General features: G+C 43.4%; 1 long non-coding RNA gene across 1 annotated transcript; it reads right to left on the reverse strand.

Annotated features, from left to right (window-relative positions):
- Positions 1-1,213: 1,213 nt before the first annotated feature.
- On the reverse strand, positions 1,214-1,627 carry LOC123145010 (uncharacterized). Its single transcript, XR_006472034.1, has 2 exons — positions 1,416-1,627; positions 1,214-1,358 (listed from the first exon to the last, which is right to left on the reverse strand). It is a non-coding gene; the product is annotated as an uncharacterized lncRNA (long non-coding RNA).
- Between the last annotated feature and the right edge of the window lie 7,574 nt (positions 1,628-9,201).

Here is a 9,201-nt window from a genome sequence, read left to right on the forward strand (position 1 = left end):
ATAAAGACATCGCCTCGTTTAATACTTTCAAAGCATCAGTTGAATGACTATTCTGCTCCATTCGGAAATACGCAAAAGTATGTCCCTTATTTGAGATCTCTTAAGATCAGCTATTTGCTAATATGATAAAGGTGGACGCTGTACTTGTCTGAAAACAGAAACTATGATGATTCACATTACTGGCTTGCTGTCCTTTGGCGGGAAAGCTAACAGGTGAACTTGCTCAACATAAAGTGGAAGGAAAGTGTAGTAGAGATATTACTCGCTGTCTGAGAAGATCTACTTGAGACCTCTGAACCAACTTCATTCCACAGGAACGAAAGCTGAATGAAAGTACTCAAGCTTCAAACTCCTTGCTAACCGATAAAAGGAATCAAGCTTCAAGGACTATATGACTAGCTCTTCCACATCCTCGCCACCATTCATAAGGCGTTCAAGGAATATTGATATATCTACAGAAAAGAGAAACAAACATTCTCAGCTGGTCCACTATTAGCGAGGCCTAAAGTCTTCACTTCATCAGTCTAGGAATAACACTAAAGTAGCACCCCTCACTACATTCTTGTTCACTGAACATAGATCTCTAAAGAACAGTGCACTGGTACACGATATGATCTGTTGTCATGACCCATGAACTGAGCTTCTCACTAATCGAAATGGTCCTCTCAGCATGTTTCAAGGGAAGCAAGAGATCGTTTTCTCAGGATATTAGTCACCCAATCTTCCCAATAGTATTCCTTAACTCATGAATTGATACACTTGTTCATTCTCTTTCTATTTCCACTAGTTTCTTTTGTTCACTTGCAATGCGGCATTTGAATCCATTTTACTCCACTTCTCTCTCTTTTCTTCCTGATGAGGGTGATGTACTCCGGGTACCTGATCATCATGACTGGAATTCCAGAGGATTCCTTGAGTACTCGTTACTTCGAGGTCAAATGGTGCGATGGTATTCATCCAAAATAGGAAACTGGTAGCGACTTGCATTTGATGGACTCTTCCTTCCTGTAGGAATAGGGGAGAGTGGTAACGTGAGCCACCTTTCCTTTATACAGCAGTAATAGCACATGCAAGTTCCTAGGGTCTATATAGCTAGTCAAGGATCATAAAACAATTAGCAAATCATCATGTGGAATGATGTAAACTAGCCTTAAAAAGTGAAAGAAGCCCTCATACCCACTCCTCTTTCCCCACCAAACCAACAAGTAGTAGGTTGGTGGGCCTCGGTATCTCTATTTGCTAAGATGGATACCTACACCACTCAATAGTTCCAATTCATTGTTTTTTATCCCATAGGAAAGAAAATGCTTCCAGCAATTTTTTCCTTTCCTCCTCCGTCATACTTAGGTCTTCACAACCTTCCACCGGAGGCTTGTATCTGTTTTCCTCCTCCGTCATACTTAGGTCTTCACAACCTTCCACCGGAGGCTTGTATCTGTTTTCCTCCTCTTTAGCCATTACTTCTTTAATCATATCTTTGATCTTCTTTAGGGGCAATTTAAACATGTTCGCATCCCGCGGGAAGCGGAAAGCCAGAAAGAGAATTTCCTCCGGTTTAAGAACCGAAAGGAGTTTATCCAGACTTGGTACCAAACCCGGGAAAAACCCTAAATGTTGTCTTAAAAACGCTATATAAGCAGGGTTATAGGAATCAATAGATTCCCCTCCCTCCGCTTCGGAGGAGCAGCTTCTTCTATGGCTATGGCCAAAAGGATCCGGTGCGATGAGTCTCATCCGTGTAATATTTTGGAATTCCTCTTCCAACTCGTCCCGGAATGGGCGTTATGGCAAAGAACAAGAAGAAAAAGACAGAAGGAATTTGTCCAATAGTAACAAATGGTGCCTCCACAGGTTGATATCCGATCCAACCTAGTAGTGAGCAATCCGCCAAAAGCAAACAAAATATTCCTTGTGAATCGTTCAAAAACTTGAACTACGCACATACATTTCTTTAAAAAAAAGGTAAAGCCAAGAGAGATATAAAAACTGGTGCTATTGCGGCTACACCTCCCGCTTTGTCAGGTATACTGCGAAGAATGGCATGGATCGGTAGGAAATACCATTCCTGCACAATATGAGGCGGGGTGGGCATCGGATTAGCAGGTATATAATTGTCGGGATGCCCCAAAACATTAGGAGCAAAAAAAATCCAAATGGAAAAAAAGATAGCAGAAGCTACCCGACCTACAAGATCCTTTACATAAAAATAAGGGTAAGAAGCAATTTTATCCATCTCAGAATGTACATCCAATGGATTATTTGATCCATATTGATGCAATGCGGCCAGATGAAGAAGACTGGCGCCTACTAAAATAAGCGGGAGTAAATGATGGAGACTAAAAAAACGATTTAAGGTGGCATTGTTCACGGAGAAACCACCCCAAAGCCAAGTCACTATGGTATCTCCTACTACTGGTATGGCGCTAGCTAAGCTTGTAATTACTGTTGCTCCCCAAAAGCTCATCTGACCCCAAGGTGGTACGTATCCTATAAAAGCTGTCACAATCATTAATAGGAATATGACAACTCGGAGACACCGAACAAATTCCCTAGGACTGCTATAACTCGCATGATATAGACCACGAAAAATATGAAGGTGAACCACAATGAGAAACATACTTGCCCCATTAGCATGCATATAACGGAGCAACCAGCCCCCTTCAACATCTCTCATAATGTGTTCTACGCTGTTGAAAGCTAGATCCACATGAGGTGTGTGATGCATAGCTAAAAAAACGCCAGTCACTATCTGAATGACTAAACAAATACCTGCTAACGAACCGAACCCCCACCAATAACTAAGATTGCTCGGGGTTGGATAATCTATCAAATGCTGGTTAATTGTGGAGTATATAGGTTGTTTAAGAAGAGAGAATCGTTGGTTCCTTATAGTCATTTCTCTTTTCTATCGTTACAATTCCTCTTCCCCCTTATTTACCCCCTTGCCTTGATGGAAATTGGCTTCGCTGCGCCCTGAATAATCAAAAAGCTGCATGAGAAGATTCATCCCATTTTGGCGAGAGGGAGGCAGCGAATCACCTGGGCTACGGATTTGTCGGTTAGTTGATTCTCGAAATAAGGTCATTCGGAAAAAAACTGCCGCTTTCTCTGCCGCTTTCTTAAGGCTTCAAACGAACGACTAGTCATTAAGAAACCCATGAAATCCAAGTCTATTTTTGACCTTTCATGAAGAAGTTTTGCCTGCGCGCAAACTACCTAGCCCTTTTCAAAAGAACGTCGATTTCCATCTCAACAAAGAAAGAACTCAAAATAAATGAAAGCAATATTGTTGTCCTATTACTCTTTTTTCCTTGTGGAGCTTTGGAAAGGAGAGAATTTGAATAAAGTAACTCTCGGAAACTCTTATTGGACGAGAGAGAGTCAATATGATATTGGCGTGGGTTCTACCAACTAAACGAAGAAGTTTTTGATTGGATAAACAGCGTATAATGATAGACGCTTCTTCGGCACACATGGAGACATACCTCCCGTAGCTGACCCCTGAATTCAAGGATACTGCCGGCTTTGTTACTAACTGATAGAAACCCCTTAATACAACGTTCGTTTTTCATAAATGTCATAAGGTAGGTAGACCCGGTCTTGCGCTCGTCCGATTAAGTGGCACATTGTGCTAAGTGCTCGAACCGTTGGCTGATCTCAGCTGTATCGCCTCATACAAATTAGTTAAGCGAGAAAACAAACGGCTACATAGGAGCTCTATGGTGGACCACCAGCAGGAAGATCGAATGGCTTAGCGCATCCTGCGCCTACTGGACCTGACTTCGTAGGATACTCTGATAGACTAGTCGAATGGCAATGGCCTAGTGGTTGTATCTGCTTGCCGGTTCCTATTAAGAATATGAGAGTGACAAATGAGATGGAGATCTTGGCTATCATCAAACCATCCTCCCTCCGCTTATCTCTTTCCTTTCTATATGATAAGTCTACTCGCTCCTCAAGGGCCGGTCATTTACGCTCTCCACTACATGAACAGCATTCCCAACTAGATCTGTACGGCTTCCGTTGTCTCCTTTTCGATTCCCGACTCTAGCTCATAGGTATACATAAGAGCGACCAGCCCTGAATGCTTAAACCTATCAATCCTCTCCTAAATTTCTTTCTTTTTGTCGTTGGGCAAGGAGCAATCCATTCAGCACTTTCCGATGGGGACCAAAAGCCACTGGGCTACCAAGAAGTCGGATTTAGTTCAGTCCCGTTTTCAAGATCCGGTTCAGTGTTTGGGGATGGCTTGGTCCAAGCCCACATCCATAGTAGATGGACTTGAGCAGGCAAGTATGCCACCTACTGATATGATTGATTATGACAATTATGATATGGACTGGACGGTTGTGCAACCGATTGTACTGACTCGCTTACCCCCGAGAACACCTAAGACATGGGGGTTATTTACGCGAGTAAGCCTAGCAAGGACCAAGATCTCGATCTAGCCTAGTTGGGGCTTTAGAGTCACATGACACAGTACCAAGAACGGGAGAACCAGTAACAATTGATACGGATTTCCAACCAACGGATCTTCTTACCTTTGGACCGGAACCTTTAGCTGTTTCCTACTCGGCCTACAGCTTGGTTTGAAATGAGGGAGCCATACCGTGTGGTTGAAGCAGAGTACCGTTTTGCAGTGGATAGGGCACTATCTCTATTCGTAGCAGCATTGCGTATTGCTCTCACTAGGAAAGGGGGACATAACCCCTACTATAGAGCAGGAATGGAAGGGAATGAGCTCGGCTGCTTCTCCCCCACACTTCTTTATTTCTCCGTGCCCCTATTTAGTTAGTACTTTTGAGTTAAGAGCGAGAAAACGAACTATTTCATTTAATAAAAAAAAGTGCAACGGCTGTAGGGTGAAAAGGCCATGAGGATGGCTACGGCTTTGAAGCTCCTTTATCTACCATAGATAGAATGGAAGAGTTTTTTTTCACTGCACTGATCCACCAAGGCTAGGGATATCCAATGGGATGGAGCTATTTCCCTTGGCACCTTATAGTCCTCAGACGATGAACAGAGCACTAGATGCCCTAATCTACTCCTATGCTAAGTGTCTTTGTTTGGTTTGATTTCTTGTGAAAGCGGCTAGCCCCATCACTAAAGCATGCCTGTTCCATATGAAAGGTGATGTAGGTAGGGCTGGTAGGGGAAGTAAGAAATAGGTGAGACTCGTTAATGAAACTAGCCTTCAGCCTTAGATTTCTAAGTTCTGTTTCCACCATTACTAGTGTTTCCTTGCTTTTCATAATAGAAAAAGATCAACTAAACCAGAGATTGTCGTAGAGATTGGCAGGACTGGGTATTATTCTGGGCGATGAAATGGATGGAATTTCTTGAAACATAACTCACTTCACTTATAATCAAATTTGGAAAAGGGAGACTAGCTGCTGCAATAAATCAAGAAGAAAGCAGGCGCAAAAGAGAAGCTCAATGAGAGAGATTCTAGACCGGTCATGGTCGGGGCTGATCGATCGCTCCTTAAAAGGGAGTTAACTGCTTCGAACCATACATGAAACTTATCTCATAGAGTGAGCTAGCCCCAGATAGCGAAGGATAGCTATTGACTTATTGGGAAACCCGCCTCCAATACATGCTTATCCCAGACCCCCTATTCCTTCATTTTAGGTTTTCATGGCCGATTCAATAACATAGTCCGCACACCTCTTTTCAATTCTCTAGAGATAGTTGTCATTTATCTCTTCTTCCGGGTCCCTCCTATTTGGTTGGAAGTTTCCTGCTCCAGTTGGGAAAGCAAGTGATTGATTAGTTCCATTGGTCTATTGTCTTCAGCTTCCAGTCTACCTCATTTCTATCAAAATGATCTGGTGTCTATGTCCATGCCCGAGGTTGGTAAACCCTATATCTATTGCAAACGAGCTTTTCGGAAGGGACAGCTTGTAATCCACGACTTACTACTACGAGGATTCTGGCGGAGTGCTTTTCACATATAGATAGGTTGGGACGAAGAAGCTCCGTAGTCAACTAATAGATAGAAAATCACAGTAACCTTTTTCCAACAGTTTCACCATGATAAGAACAACCTTGTCATACATGATAATTATGGGCTTTCTTCCTCCTTCTTTATAGTCTGCAGTTCAATCTGCCAAGTCCGATTCATCTTTTTCCAATACTGCGAGCCAAAGGCACGCTGCTATTTAGTCACAGTCACATGCTCACCCTTGACTCTATAAATAAAACCAGTAGCTTGGACTAGCGAGTATAGTTCCCTGGCGCCGGGCCCTCAATAAAGTCCATCGTGGCCATATCCCATGGTTTCTCTTTCTTAATGCTGACCCCAATGTTGATCGACCGTGCTTATTATGATATTTTATTCAATTCATACCACTCAAAGCCCAGGCCATTGGCTGCGCCGCTTTCTGCAACTCGTAGTCACAAAACCTTATTAATCTAAGTGATTTCTTGTCAACGGATCGCTATCGCTTACAAGAACGGATGCAGAAATGGGACACCTGAAGGTGAAACAAGAGACTCATACCCATGGTCATCTGATTGATCTACTCGGCTTCGGTACTGAAATGAAAAGGCCAAAGGACAAACAAAAGACGTTTTGTCTGCTCCAGGCGAGGTAAGAGCGAATGATCTTTTTCGTGATTTCCATCGTAAGAAGATCGACTTGTAGAAGTCTAAAAATGGGGAGTAAAGGAAGAGGCAGGCTGAGCTGACTCTTGTTCAATATCATTCTCATGATGTGTGGTGCAAAGAGAAGATTCTTGTGGAAATCCCTTCTTTCTAGCTTGATCAATTTCTGTAAGAATGAAGCTAGTGACATTAAACTTCTGGCTCTTCATTATGAAGTCAACTACATGCCAAGACCCTTTATTCCAAGTAGATTGCATCTGCATTCCCTTTTGAATCAATAAGGTATTGACTGGTTGTTTTCACCTTTCGAACGAAGGCCACTACTCTTTGGAAAAGGTCCACGAGTCGAATCAGTAAGATTTCATCAAGAAGATTTATCACCACAGTGGCGTGCTATTTCATTGTTTTGTTATCTAGCCGGGCTAGAGAAGAGCTATCGCCATCATCAAACAAAGAAGCCAAGGACTGGTCAAAAGAGAGGAGGGACCACATTCTCGAATCCACTCATGGAAAATGCCCCACCTCTATCAAATTGGTATTCATCTCGAAGGAAAATAAGAGAGTTTTGTTTTGCCACAATGAGTAAACAACAAGTTTGATTTTGAAAAAGCCCATTCCTTTTTTGGGATAGTTTGCCAAGGAAAGTCATACGAAGGCAAAGCGGACAACGGGAAAAGGTACCTTTAAACCTCGTTTCAGTACCAATATTCCCGCCTTCAAGGGCATATGAAGGAGCTCCTATTGCTTAAGAAAGTACAGCAGAAATAAAGTCTTTGGGTAGATGAGGTCACTGATTAGCCCGCTGAGCTGCTCTGTCCCCTCTACCGGGATGGGATGGTTTATGTGCTTGTCCCGATGAAGCTTAGGATCCGATAGAAACACGGGGTCAACTAAGGAAAAAATGGGAACCTTTGAATGACGCGCCTTCCTCAGGATGCGCGCTCTCTTTTCAGGATTGAGAATGACGACACAGCCTGGAGGTCTTTCGTCTACTTCTTCTGTCCAGGCCTGTTTGTATTCCCACCATACCTTTCCGCATCGTCCTTCTCTATTGGGGGCTCCCAACACCTCAGCCACACATCTTTTTCGTTCGCTCCCCATTTTATTCTCTAAGGAACCCTCTCCTTAATGAGCGTAGATTGATGGAGATGGCTTTTGTACCGGTCAATCTTTATATCCTTTCTGGCATAGTTTCGTAAAAGATCGGCAGGTGATCCGTCCTTTCTCCTCTGCCGTGGTTCATGCATTCTTCCTTTTTGGAAAGTGGATAGGGATCGGGTGAATTAGAGAATAGACAGACGTCCGTTGGCATTTCAGCCTTTCTTCTCCTTTCAGGGCCTATCCGAAAGAGAATCCAGTACCTCTTGGTCCTAAATATCAGAATAGAACGTGCAACAATGGAACAACAAGAGCAAGACCGCTCCAAACTAAATCACAGTAGAAGTTATGGCCACTCAGGCTGGACCAAAACAGCAAGCGGAAGGTCTCCGAAAGTCCTACATTAGCACCAAGCCATCCCCCAAGGGAGGGTATAATGGAGTGTGGTAAAATCCAGTTGCTAACGCTCCCGGCTGTGGGTTCTTCACAATTAGCAGGGCTTCTATTCTAGTACAGAGATCACCACTTGTTATGCCAGGGTCTCCTTTTTCGAGTTGGTTACTGTCTTGTTGGGCAACGTTTTCCCGGCAATCTCCGCTTATTAGGGCGGCCTCTAACAGGTCGGGAGAGTACTAAAAATCTGGCTCATACGCCTCGCAAGATTGAACATCTGCGAAAGTCGTCTCGAAGCTCTGACTCTCGAGAGAAAGTCTTGCCTACCAGTGACTTATTTTACGGAATAAGAATGCCTACTGTACTAGCTTCTTTCTTGACTCCATTAACTCAGTTTACAGAAAGGAATCCGTCCAGTCCAGTAAGAAGGAATAGAGAAGAAGAAAGTCACTCATCAACTCCTACTTTGGTTATTGAGACTTGCCCGCGTATCTGACCTATGTGTACCTATTCCCTAGCCTAAGTAGCTTACCCACTGTCCTAATAACTGGCTGTCAATCCGGCAGCTTGCCCTACTACCTATCGACGCTACTGTCCTAAGTCTCCTACTCATATACCCAAGGTCAAAGACTTTGCAGGGCAACAAACTGATTTCGGAATTGCTTAACTGCTGAGAGCTAATATCGGGGAGTAGTAAGCCAGCCCACCACAAGATGAATGAGTGCTCCTCTCCTATGCCGACTTACTAGCCAGGTTGAGCCTTTGAGCCATAAGAGGAGGGAGAATCTGGTTGATTTTCCAGGGAATGATTATATGGATTTCAAGGAGGATATTGTTACCTTCATCAGATTGATTGATAACTGGTCGTCGATTGACAACTACTGCTTTTTCCAGTGAGAAAGGAAGGAGGAAGGGGATCTCAACAAGCCATGGATATATAGCCTACAGCCGAGTCCACAAAGAAGACGGTTTCAAAGCTCGAAGAGCATATTTGTGAGGCTGATCCCTAAGTGCAGAGTTTCATGTGACGAACAACGAAACTCCATTTCTTCAAACACAACCCTGTGCCACCGACAAACGTTTGACTTTGACTGTGTTTTTTTT

Source organism: Triticum aestivum, chromosome 1B, assembly GCF_018294505.1.
Source record: "Triticum aestivum cultivar Chinese Spring chromosome 1B, IWGSC CS RefSeq v2.1, whole genome shotgun sequence".
Classification (NCBI taxonomy): domain Eukaryota; kingdom Viridiplantae; phylum Streptophyta; class Magnoliopsida; order Poales; family Poaceae; genus Triticum; species Triticum aestivum.